We start from the raw sequence: 12316 nt of genomic DNA, 5'->3' as shown, positions 1-12316 counted from the left end.
TCTGCCTGGGATTGCTATTCTGCAGCGTAGAATAGGGCAGAAGCCCTGTTAACACTTTCGCTGTTGTTTGGTTTTCGCAGTGGGACGCAGCAGCGCTGCAGGTATTTCCTGCTATTGGCCTCCCTCTGCATGTCTGGCTGGTTTCTAAAGGGACGTGCTGAACCCAAAATGCACACAGCTGCTAAGATCTGTTAAAACTCAAACCAAAGAAAACCTCTCCTTGTCAGGCTAGTGCCAGAGAGCACAGGTGAGTCGGCCGGACATCCATGCCAAATGCCTCGGCCTGCAGGACCCCTACACCACTTGCTCACTATTACTTGCCTTGGCAGGCCTGGGGGATTAGATGAAGGCCGTCTCTGTGATTAAAGGGAAATCATCAACTTAAAAATCATACATCTGTTTGCAAATGGTTTCCCCCCATTATTGCTACTAGCCAAGGCTACAATGGTTGTCGCTAAGAAAACAGAGGAAAAACAGCCTCTGTGTTTCACTTTGTTTCCTCTACACATTTCACAGCACTCTGAGCATAGCACTTTGCCCTCTTTTTGCCTGGGGCTTTTGCAAAAAACGTGGGAGAGGAAAATATTTGTTTAAATGGGAAAATGCGATTGTAAAAGCACAACAAGTAGCAGCGTGGCTGGGGAGAAGGGATAGCACCCAAAGGCCTATTCATTCCTTCGGAGTCTCAATTACGATTATTATCAAACCTTGATGTTACTGTAGCACCAAAAGGCCAGTTAAGACTGAGGCTCAGGGTGTTGTGCTCTACAAACAGACACGCACCATGCCTGCAGCAGAGAGCGGTCTGTGGAGGCCTACTGGAATTACCATTAGGGTTAATGCAAACATGGGGTGTTAACAGAGAAGTCCTAACAGAGAATAGATGTTGGGCCTAACAGCAACGTGGCTTAATGTAAAGAAATAAGGTCCTTTCAGTGAACACTGCTACACCCACTCTGGCATGCCAACAGTTAACTAGCTGCAGACACGAAACAAAGATCTTATGAGGCTAACAAAGTACCCCATGGTAAGGAAAATACAAAAAAAGCATTAGACAAGTGCAGCTGGCTACAGCCAATTTTCTTCACTTAATATGCTTCCTCTGCCCTGCCTCCCCACTGCACCCCATTTCCTTCAAGCTGACTCCTGTGCAAAGATACACAACTGTCAAGTTGCCAGGTCAACCTAAACAAATACCATTTTGTCTTGCCACTTCGTTATGAGTTTATAATCCTGGGACTCAAACTAAAGTGTAGATGGGAGTCCTACCACTCCGACGGAAGCCTGTTCTTTATCGGCCTGGATTTCCTAGGCCCCTGGCCTGCTAACGGAGATTCTCCTTCACTTCCCTATTCTTTTGGATGGAGGATTGGAGCCGGAGTCTATGAAATCCCCTCCAAGTGGCCAGGGTGTGCAGCATGGTGACCCCACCTGGCTGTGGGTTCATCACCTCTCAGGGCACTTCCATCTGAGGAGAGGTTCATCGGCTCATACATGAGCTGTCAGCTCCAAATAACATCCCTCCTTCCCCTAGGTTGGGCTCTGAAAGCCCTATTAAATTCGAACAGCAAAACTGCCACTGAGAGGCAGCTTCCCAAACAGCTGGAATAAGCCACCTCCGCTCAACCAGGCGCCTCAGTGCCCTGTCTCCAGCTAGAAGTTAGGAAAGCCAAAGTCAACCCCCTCTGGAGCCGATCGCTCGTTGCTACAAGCGCCCCGCGGGAGGCTGCGTGCGGGGTACCCCCAGCGGGCTGGCCTGGCCGCGGCTGGGAGGTTCGACCCCCCAGGCCCATCCCACGGCGGGGCAGCTTTGCAACCCCAACGGGCAGGGCCACGTGGGCGAGCCGGCCGGCAGATGGGGCTGTCGGCCCGGGCTGAACACCTGGATTTCCCCGGAGGGAAACATGAGCGTGCACTTCCGACAGCATCCAGCCATGCCTCTAACTTTCTTCTCCCCCCCTCCTCGCCCGCTCGCCCTTCCTGTGCGAAGTGGGATCGGGCTGCCATCGACACCCGCGCCGGAGCGCGCTCGGCTGCAGGCGGAGCGGGGCCAAGCCCGGGGCGCGCAGTCCTTGACCGGCCCGCGGGACGCGCCGGGGGAGCGCAGCGCAGCGCAGCGCAGCGAGGCGGGGAGGAAATCCGGCCGCGGGGGGCGCTCCCATGGATGGGCACCGGAGGAGCTTCCGCGCCCCGCGTCCCCGGCCCGGCTGCCCCGCTTGGCGCCTGCGGTGAGCGGCGGCGGAGCGAGGTAAGAGCGGCGGAGCCTCGCCCGGCTGCGGGGGGAGCGGAGCGGAGCGGGGCTGCGACAGCCGCAGCTCCCCGGGGGGGCGAGGCCCGAGCGTGCCCTGGGGCTCCGGGCCGGGCTGGCGGACCAGGCGCCGGGGAGCAGCCAGCGGGCTCGGGCCGGGGACAGCGACTCTGGCTCCGGCGGCGCCCCTGTGTGCCTCCGCTGCCCGGCTCCGGAGACCGATCCGGGGCCCCGCGGGGAGGCGAGAGCCCCTGGCTGCGATTGACTCCACGTCGCCGCGGGCCGGCCGGCCGGCCGCAGCCCAGCCCCGGGGCGCGCGGGGTTTGTGCTCCGGGCCCCCCCGTGATTCCCAAACTGCGGGGGCGTGTCCCGTCCCCCAACCCGGGCCCTGCTGCCAACTTCCCGGGGAGCCCTCGAGCTGCGCTTCTCTCCCTTCCACCCACCCCCACGAGCCTAGCCCGGCGTCTGCCCGTGCCTGGCTCCCGGGCAGAGGAACAAGACAAGCCCTGCAGCTGATCAGCTCTTTCCCAAGCCAGGGCCAGCGCAGGGAGACCCTGACCCAAACCCAAACCCTCTAGCACCGGGACAGAACTTTGCATTGCACAATAAAGTTTGCGGACCCCCGGCCTGGGAGCCCTGGCACCCCCGCCCCCGTCTACCTCTTCGGCTGGAGCAGATTTTGCAGCCGCAGACCTGATTTTGTGCAGCGCTGGCTACAGCATAGAAATCCCCAGACAGAAAAGGCAGTGGGAGCTCTGAGGTCTCTCCCTAGCGAGTAAACAGCCCCCTGCACCAGGCGGCCCGAGTGTCAGCCTGAAGGAGACACTGTATATTATTTCCCTTCCGCGAGGAATTGACTTTTCAAGGGCTTTCCATCTGTTTGCAATACATCTTGGCTGACGTCGCGGACCTGTCGGAGCCTTTAATTGACGTCAGAGCCGGAGAACTGCTGGGGGGGGGGGTGTTTGCTCCCTGCTGCCTGGACAGGACCACCAAGGGGCCCCTGAGACACGATCAATCCCTTCTTTGCAAAAGCCTGCAGCGGCCAGTGGTCCCTACCGGCCCCCTTGGTGGCTGCTGACAAGCAACCTGCCCCTCCAGCTGGCCCCTTGTGACTGCCCAGAATGGAGCCCTGTACTCAGGTGTAGGATCACATTGGGGCCCCCAAAGGTGCAGGGCCTCTCACAAGGCAGATCCAATTGTTCCTGCCTACAGCCAGCTGTAAAGACCCTTCAGCGCCCAGCCGCCGCCTCATGCTGCATGTCTTCGGCGCTGCCTGTAAAAGTGCCTCCCTGACGGCACATTGTGAGGAGCAGGATCCTACCCACCCCAGGGATAATAATAATAGTAATAATACAGCCCCCCCCCCCCCCAACATCTGAACAGAACCAATGTAGTGCTAAAACCTGAGACATCGTCCTTGCTGTTGTGATGGGAGGGATGGTCTGTGAGTTGTATTCAGCTCTTGGGTCACGTAATGATCCGTGCCCAGGGCACCGTAACAGGAAGGATTTTCATTCTCATTTATTGTTCCTAAAAACACTTTGCAAATGGGGATAAAAATGTTGTTTTCCCCCATTTTAAAGACTGGAAAGCAGAGAGACAGGAGCGGTCATGCCCAGGGTCTCACCATGGGTCAGTTGCAGAGACGGGTCTAAAACCCAGAAGTTTCGATGTCCCAGTCCTATCCGCTGGACTTCCCTCGTTTATACCAATCAAAGTTCCCCTGAGACATTGGCTCATTGGGCTGATGTGATTGAAGCATGTCCCTTGTCCCAGTCAAGGGACAGGAGGAAGCGATGTGGCCTGCATCATGTCCCACTGCTTTTGACTGCCCTAACCTGGTGGTTTGGGTACCCATTTTGCAGCGGGGTGAACTGGAGGTGACCTTTCAGTGTGAGCTAGAGCGAGACTCAAATGCAAACCTTCAGGATTGTAGTCGTGCCTTAATCGCTCAGCCATTGCACCCAATGGCTGATGAAAATGCAGCCTGAGCTATGCTGGGGGATGGGTTAGAAAAGGATACTAAGCAGCTGGTAAAAATGGAGAAAAGGACCTGTTTTATGGTAGGTGTCTCTCCTACCCCACTGAATCTCCCACTGACATAAGGATGACCCAGGTCCCCAACTACATTAAGACAAGGCTTTAAAAATAGCAGCCATGTGATATAATGACAATGACTTAATGTTTCTCTACTGCCTTTTGTCCAGGAGGCCTGCAAAGTGCTTTGCAGGTTGCACTGGGGTCACTTCAGCAACCAAATGCAGCTTCCTCTGGGGTGGGACATGAGTTGTTCAGAACAGATAAGAACAGGAAATGAGGACGAATACTACACCCGCTCAAAGCTACATGGGGAAATTTAGAGAAGTAGAATAGGTCTAAATTGGGAATTTAGTTACAAAAGAACTACGGATGCCATCCTTGTCTCATGAAGGGACCACCCATGCCGAGGGCCTGTGTCCAATGTCTCACCCATAAGTTCCTCTTCAGAATCCACAGCTTTCAGAAAAGAGTTTCTGGGTTCATCTAGGCAGGGCAACTGCTGCTAAACATGTATTTTAAGGGGCCCATCTGTCACACACCTTGCACTCAGGTAAATGGTTTGCCTCTCCCAAAAGTCCCCACCACCCATTGTCTCTGAGCCACTCTACTACTACTCTGTAGATTGAGTAACTGGGTCCATTTTGATTTCCCCCACAAACTGGTGCCAGAGCCCAAGTGTGGGGAGCCACGGGCTGGAAGAAGGCAGCCTAGAGGCTTATCCTTGTAGATGGGACCTCACATGCTACTTCATTGAGAGCCCTGCAAAGGCAGTCTTTGCTCCTGCATTAAACCTCCTTCTGAGCTGCAAATGTTAGGTTCTTATCTGGGGATATTCAGATCTGGGTTTTGGTTCCACTCCATTATAGGGCTCACCCATGAAGTTTGGATCCATACCCAAACTTCTCCAAAATACAGGCCTACTTAGATCTAGGCTTTACATTCCGGACCATCCCTAGTTAAATTACTTCTTTGTAACCACCTAGTGCTTGGCTGTTAAAGACAAGGGAGGGTGAGCTGTGAATCCTGCTCATGCGCTTGTCAGTGGAAACACCCGAACCTTTGGGATATTAGAGGGTTCGTTTAACTGGTAGAACCAGGCTGAAGCTTCACATACGTGAACTCCTGAAAGCACCGTGAAACTGAGCCCTAGGCATGAGACATGCCAGTAACCGACCTCTGGACCCTGAGAGTTTCAGTTAACCAGGGTTTTATTCTCACGGGTTTCCTCGCTCTTATCGTTTTCCCCCATTCCAGCACAAGCCACCTTTAAAACTTTTGTCAGTTGCAGCCACACCTGCAGGAGCAGACCCATCTGTGGGTTTCCTCTCGCTGCGGGTGCTGCATGCCTGGCCGCGGAGGCTTTGCATTCACAGAACGAAGTGGAAAAGCGACCCGACAGAACAGCTGACAGGCTGGGTTGGAAAAGGAGGTGCGGGGGCAGGTTAGGTGGGGAAAAAAAACGAAAAAAAGATTCCTCTCAAACTTTCACATTTATAATCTACCGTAAACAATCAGATCCTCACCAGCTGGGCTTGATTTGCCTCTCACTTTACCCTGGTCTATACAGAGAGAAGCCCCTTTTCAAACCAGCGCAGCATATCTGTGCTAACGGTTTGCATTGATGCAAGTACGCTGATATAGCTACATTTCTGCAAAACACCACCCTGAAGTCAGGGCCTTGCCTGGTTTTGTACAGATGTTGCTTCATTAACTCCATTGGCGTTTACTCCTGGTTTACGCCAGCGTAAGTGACAGGAGAATCAGGACCAGTGTTTGCAGGTAGGCCCTGCTGCAGGGTTAGGCCCATAGATGCAGGTTGCTGTATCAAACATACAGTTACAGCTGGGAAATTCAGACTTTGTTTCAGCTGAAGTCTTCTCCTTATTCATATCAGCTGCTGACACCCGATTCCCCACTGCCCTGCACCTTGGGTTGTCATTTACCCTGAGTGTGAAAACACTGCCATGTCGGAATGGTGCAGTCCTACACCCACTTTCCGTCTATGTCAGTGACAACACCAGGAATCATCCATTTGCTGGCAGCAGCAGAGGAGAGACAGTTTGCACCTCCCTTATTCATTGTGACCCTTAATGCAGGCAAGGACAACTCTGAGGGACGCCCTTAAATTGCAACCCTGCTGCAGTGGCCCCAATAGGGTTTTGCAGGGGGATGGAATAGCTGGGGGCGGGTCCTGTCCCCTCTCCTTCAGCCCACGCATGCCCTATCCCCAGCAACACGCCGCAACACTCCTTGTTCCTGAAGCCAGCTCTGTTCCCTTTGTGTTAGCACTGCACAGCAATGGTCAATAGAGCCCGAGGCCTGAGGTAGAAGGGAATCAGGCCTAGCACATCCAGGTGGAACTTTTCACAGCAAAGACAGCCAAGGTGTGGACAAGGAGCCGAATGCAGCCCAAGCGGCCATCACCTGTAATGTGGGAGTGCGGCTCCCAGCAGGCCCTCGGCCATCTTGATCTTAGCGGTTTTGAAGCAAGATGGAGCATGGCCTGCTAGGACTTGTCTCCCAAGCCACGCCACCCTAATAAATAGGACGGGCAGCTCCAGGCTGCTCCATTCTAGGCCAGTTAGAGGTTGACAGGGCAGCCCTTGATGTCACCAAGTTTGGGTGCCCTAGTTTGAGAGCCAGGATATGATGGGTTTTGCTCACAGATTGGCTTTCTGAGTCATTTTTTGTCTTTAAATGACAACTCTTTGCCTTTAAATTTACATGTATAGGTGGGGAACATGACAGCCCAATGCGAGAGGGAGTGTGAGACTTCTTATAAAAAGAACGAGTCGGGTTTTATTATCCCTTTGAGACAAGCAGAGAAAATCTATACTGAAGGCATGAAATAGCAATAAAAATGGACTTTTTGCCAAAGCAAAATTAATTGAGTGAATCTCACTCCTCAAGCCTGAGCTCTGAGAGGCTTATGAGCTGGATATGAACCATGCTGGCCCCTTCCAGGCTGTGATCCCCAGAGGATGGGAGGCAAAGCCCCTCCCTCTGCTCCTGAGCACTGGATAATAATTAAACAAGATGGGACCAGTATACAGGAGCAAAGGGACTCTCGCTCTGGGCCTTCGCATCAGTGACTGATCCCCACAAGTTCCAGTGCGACCCGATATCTTAGATGGAAGGCCTCTAAGGCAGGGACTCTCTTTATCTGTGTCTGTTCGGAGTCCAGCACCACGAGCCCTGATCCCGATTGGGTCTTTTGGGTGCTCCCAGAACATAAATAATTCACTTATCCTAATAATACAGAGTTTGGTGGGTCTCAGCCCCAGCTTCTCATCTCTCCAAATTCCCAGAAACTCGGTGTAATCGGCCTAAGTATCACCAGTATTAATTTTTGGGGAAGCAGTCAAGATGGGTTATTGCAGAAGACTCTCCCTCCAGCTGAACTTGGACGTCAACACTGTTTTGGTGGCGTGTCCTAGGCGCTGGCCTTTTGCTAGTCCTGATCTTCCTGGGATGAAGTCTTGTTCCTACCAACTAGTTTATTTCCACGTCTTCATTTACTGTAACTGACCCTCCTAGGAGCTTCCCGCACAAAATCTTCACCATGGGGGACAACCTCACCAAGGCCTCACCCTTCGATGTACGTCTGCAGTGGGTCCAGCTCTGCTCTGCTGGTATTTTTCAGTGGGAGAATGGAGGGAGGAGCCGTGGCGAGAGACCAGCGAGGTGACAGAAGGACTCTTCTCGGCAGCAGGTGCAAAGAGGACGAAATGGCATAAACCTCCTGAGTGCACCAGAGACGCGGAGATTAAATAGCAGGAGAGCTGGGAGGCAGAAGCAGCTTCCAGGCAGGAGAAGGAGGGAGAAAGGGAAAAAAGGGACAATTTGAACATGAATCTCCTCCCCCTCAATGTCTACCCTCCAATTCTGAGGGCCCAGATTCAGAACCATCAAAATATAGCCCTTTTCAATCCCTTATCTCGTGGCAGCAGAAACAATTGGCCTGTGAAGAAGGGGGAAACAATCTGTTTGACTGACAAACAAAAACACATTTCTGCACAAAAGGAGGAGGAGGAGGCAGCTGTCTAGCTGCCGCTTCTGCTTTTTCATTCCCCTCCCTCCCCTGTCCCCGCGCTGGCTGGCGGTGTCGAAGCTGAGCGGTTGCTCCTGCCAGCGAGACACCCGATGTTCTAACTGGCTGAGTTCAATGTCAGGCGTTCGGCAGCAAATGTCATTGTCAGCCCTGCTGTTTCCAGCCACGGCGGAGCTGACGCAAGCCGCTCGTGTCACAACGGAGAAGGGTTCTGTGGGATGCGGAGGGAAATCTGGCAGTCCTGGTGACCGTCTTCCCTCCCCAGCTGACTGGCTCTGGTGCAAGGCTGGGGCAGCGGAGAGGCATTACGCAATGGCGGAGAGGAAGCGGGCCTGTCTGATAGCAAAGCAAGGACTCAGTCTAGAGAGAGAGACCGACAAAAGATGGGGCTTTGTGAGGAGCTGAGCTGGATTCCCAGAGAGGAAGAGGGGAAATTCAGCCAGATTGCCAAACATCTGCTGAGATCTCAAAGCATGGGGAGCCTAGTCTGATGGTTACAGCATCAGGACACCAGGGTTCTGCTCCCTGGTTTTTCTGCTGACTCACGCTGTGACTTTGAACTACTCAGTTAACAGTGCCAGGCCTCCGCTTCCCCATCAGCAAACCAAGGATGATGATAGCTACCCACCATTGTAAGGCTTTGAGAGTCTTGGATTAAAGGCACTATTTGACGCATAACGTTGTATTATGCAAACACCATAGCCACCAAGCTGTTGCTGAGGTTAATCCATTTGGGCATTCCTACTGTGGGAGACATCAGGAGAGCCCATTGAGTTTGGGATGCTCTCCGTTTCCCCCGCATGATTTCCCATCTTTGGAAGCTTTTCCATTGAAGGAAAAGATGCTGATTTTTTTCCCCCTTCCCCATGCGGCATCTTCTGTGAGCCTTGAGCAGGTGCAGTATCACTTTCCTGACTGATACGGCCCTTCCAGGGGACACTGTTTGGCTCTGCCGAAAGAGGTGAAAAGGGAATCTGAAAATACGAAGCGTCATCCCCAGTGCCTACTTGCATATGGAGAAGTGTAAGAACAGAGTCTGAGATGGCCTACTGTGACCAGATAATGTATCCAAATATGAAACGGCAATAAACACAGAAAAGAGAATGCAAAAAGAGCCATTGAAGCCACAGTGAGATTCCTAATTGCCCTTAGTCCAAGGTTGGTGTCAGTGGGAACGAAATAGGAAAGATTACCTCTTATTAGTGGGCTACTCAATTTTTTAAAAATTTGGTCTGTTGCACTACACATCAAGTAGCAAAGCAACACCACATTATAAAAATGTAGTTTGCTCACCATGGGATTCCAGTTGAGTGGCCCTCAATTCATGAATGGTGAATTTCAACCGTTCTTTCTGATGCATCAGTCCAAGCACGTTATGCCAAGCCCTTTTTGTGCACACTCATCAAAAGCTGGTACAAATAGAAGATACTTGGACCCGTTCCAATGAAAGCGCATCTCACAATGCTTTATTGGGATCACCAGTTCAGAGACTTACGAGTTGAAGGACAAACACCATAATGCCTGCATCTGCTGTAGCAAGCTTCTAGAGCCAACGAGCGTGTACCCTGAAGTAGCTGCAAAAGAGTTATACACCAGGAAATTAGAGGAGGAGAATTATAAGGACAAAACGCTGAGGAGATTGGCTGGCAAGCAGCCAAGCCAACGACTATACTGTCCACATCAGTGTCATACATCATAACCCACCCTCAGGGTCAGTGCTGCTGGAGGAACAAAAGACAGTTGAAGCAAACCAAAAAAAGCTGGTCTCTCTCTTTAGGACGTTCAGAATGGTGCTGCAGGTGACCATGCACCAAAGTAACACTTGCCCCTCTAGTTTACTGACAATGACAAAACCAGCTAAGGTAGGCCCCAGGTGGCAGACCTGCCTCCACAGCCAGACAGATCACAGCCAAAGGAATTGTTTGGCTATCAAGAAGTGTCTGTGTGATCAGAAAACCCCTGAGATTCAGAGATGGTGCAATAGTTCTTGATGGCCTTCACCCTGGCCGTCTCTATTTGTGTGCCTTGGTAACTGCCAGCATTGGTTTGTGGTGGGTGGTTTTGGTTGACTTTATTTTGTTGCATTTGATTTTTCACAAGAAAGGGAAGGTGCGATGGTAGCTAACCCCTGTCATGTGACCTGGGGTAAGACATTTGTGTCACTTGGGCCAGGAAATAAAACCAGTCTCCTATCAGCCCAGCACTCCCGTGTTCTCACACTTGATTACAGCAGTAATACCTGTCCATAGTCCGTATCCTCAGACAGTGTTACCCATGATCCCCCCTGTACCAACAGGCTTTGCCCAGTGGAGGGAAAGTGAACCACTAGCAAAGAGCTTTGCAAAAATAGGGCACCAGTTGCAGAATTCCCATCTTTGACACAGCCGTGGGGTTCCGACACAGAGAATGGGGCTCTAAGCATTCAGTGCTCCATCTTGAGCCAGGGGACTTTCACTTGGATCCAGCTGGAGCATTGCATGCTGGAACATGTAGTCAGCAAGGGCCAGACCTCCACGTTAAATGTAAGAACAGGCCTGGGCCTCGTCAGGCTACACTTTGGTCACTTCTTGCCAGCTTGGCTGCTCTTGGTTCACTCTGCCTGCCAGGGAAACAGGCCACCAGCGCTATTATCGATGGCGTTAACCAAGCCACATGCAAAATGGGCACCACAGGACCTGTCAGCCTTTGTAAGGCTCAGTGGAGTTCATTGCCACCTGCTGGGGAGGTCCGCGGAGACCTTTAAAAGACATTTAATCCTTTTCAGGATGGACAAGCCCTGTCAGCTTAGGCCGCTGTTCTCCAATCCCCCGCTCCGAGTGCGGATGTACTAGCCCTTTGGTCTAAAGCCGGGACCCCTCATTGGTATTTTTTCCAGCAGAGCAGCGCAGAAGAAGGGGTGAAAAAGAAAGAGAAACACAAAGGAACGAAAGGCACATTATAGTGGTTCTAGCAGTGATGAAAGAAACCGAGAGAAGGAGAGAGGGGAGGCGGCAGTGCAAATTAACGGATCCACTTGGCTGGTGACTGACAGATGCTGTTTCTCCAATCAGCCTAGCGACGCGCTGGTGCCAATCAGCTGTTCCATCCGACTAGCTTTGGCATGGCTGTCGTGACAGCGCCCCCAGCTCCTGAGTGCAGCCCCCTTCCTCCAAACATGCCCCCTGCTCCTTTTGCCCTTCTCTCTACACACCTTCAGCCTTCCCCGACCTAGCAGCCGTTCTGTATTCACACCGTGACCTCTGCAGCCGTGTACCCTAACAGCTCGCCCCGACTCACTCTCATGCCCAGGGCCCCCTTCGTGCCCTATGTCTCTCCTCTCAGCTGGCCCCCAAATGCAGGCTCCAGTCACACCTTCCTTCCTCAGCTGCCTCCCTGAAACGCCTGCCTTCTCACAGCTCCATCTGCCTTGACACCGCCCCCTACCAGCCTGCTCCCTAGTTCAGACCTACCTCCCCATTAGCGCAAGACCAGCCCCCTTGGGGATTCAGTGGCCGAACCGGGCGAAGGCTGTACAAAACCCACCGTGTAATAAAATCAAACTAAGCCCCTAGCATTTGACTCCTAGTGAAAAGGACAGGTCAGGCTAAGCTGCCTGCCTCTGGCTGTTCAGTCCTTCCTGACTAGACCCATTAAAACAGGTTGGAAGGCTGCTCTAACCACTTCCGTGAGGAGGCCGGGGATTTGACTCAGTCTGGTACAGCGGGAAGTACAGAGTTGTGCTGGGATCTGACAAAATCTCATCTGACTACCATGCCCCCCCCCCCCCCATCACCAGAGTATCTGAGTGCCTCAGTCTTTAACGTATATATCCTCACGTGCCCTGTGAGGTAGGTCAGTGCTATTATCCCCATTGGGCAGATGGGGAACTGAAGGACTAAGGCCCAGCTCCTCAGGGATATGTAGAGGCCTTACTCCTGTTGAAATCAATTGGAGTTAGGTGCCAAAATACCTTTGAGGCTCTAGGCCTAAGTGAC

At 52.6% G+C, this 12316-nt stretch overlaps 1 protein-coding gene across 1 annotated transcript in view; it reads left to right on the top strand.

Moving 5' to 3' along the window:
• The first annotated feature begins 1929 nt into the window (after positions 1–1929).
• The window catches only part of RAI1 (retinoic acid induced 1), a 130757-nt gene continuing 120370 nt past the window's right edge, over positions 1930–12316 (top strand). Inside the window, exon 1 of the mRNA XM_034783980.1 lies at positions 1930–2248. The gene's annotated coding sequence lies outside the window, so the exon portion shown is untranslated. The remainder of the gene's footprint in view (positions 2249–12316) is intronic.

This window comes from Trachemys scripta, chromosome 10 (genome assembly GCF_013100865.1).
Source record: "Trachemys scripta elegans isolate TJP31775 chromosome 10, CAS_Tse_1.0, whole genome shotgun sequence".
NCBI classification, from domain to species: Eukaryota; Metazoa; Chordata; order Testudines; family Emydidae; genus Trachemys; species Trachemys scripta.
This window is presented reverse-complemented; position numbering and strand designations above follow the sequence as displayed.